Source organism: Mycetomoellerius zeteki, unplaced genomic scaffold (assembly GCF_001594055.1).
Source record: "Mycetomoellerius zeteki isolate Tzet28-1 unplaced genomic scaffold, Tzet1.0 scaffold917, whole genome shotgun sequence".
In the NCBI taxonomy this organism is placed as follows: Eukaryota; Metazoa; Arthropoda; class Insecta; order Hymenoptera; family Formicidae; genus Mycetomoellerius; species Mycetomoellerius zeteki.
In genome coordinates, this window is record NW_017257955.1 from 17680 (window position 1) to 18056 (window position 377).

Below are 377 nucleotides of genomic sequence, written 5' to 3' on the forward strand. Positions count from 1 at the left end.
TCCCCGCGCCTACGAATACCCCCGCGCCCCACTCTCCTCTCGGAGGACCTGGGTTAGAATCCCCATACTATACCTACTTAAATCATATTATTTACAAACAGTACTATTTCACCCGAGGGCCTTTGATACGTGGCCGATAAGGTGAAATTTTCCGGAAGGAAATTCATGTAGCTGTTTAGTACGAATGGTCCGTCGTATCTTTTATTATTTATATTTATCGACCATACGTAGCGTTGATATGTGATGAATATTCGATGTAATATCAACACAGTACCCACATATTGTAAATTACAAAGATCTACGAATTCGTCATAATTTCGGTAGTTGACGATCACAACGTTGATGTTGATGTTGATGGTTTTGCAGTAGCCGTAGCC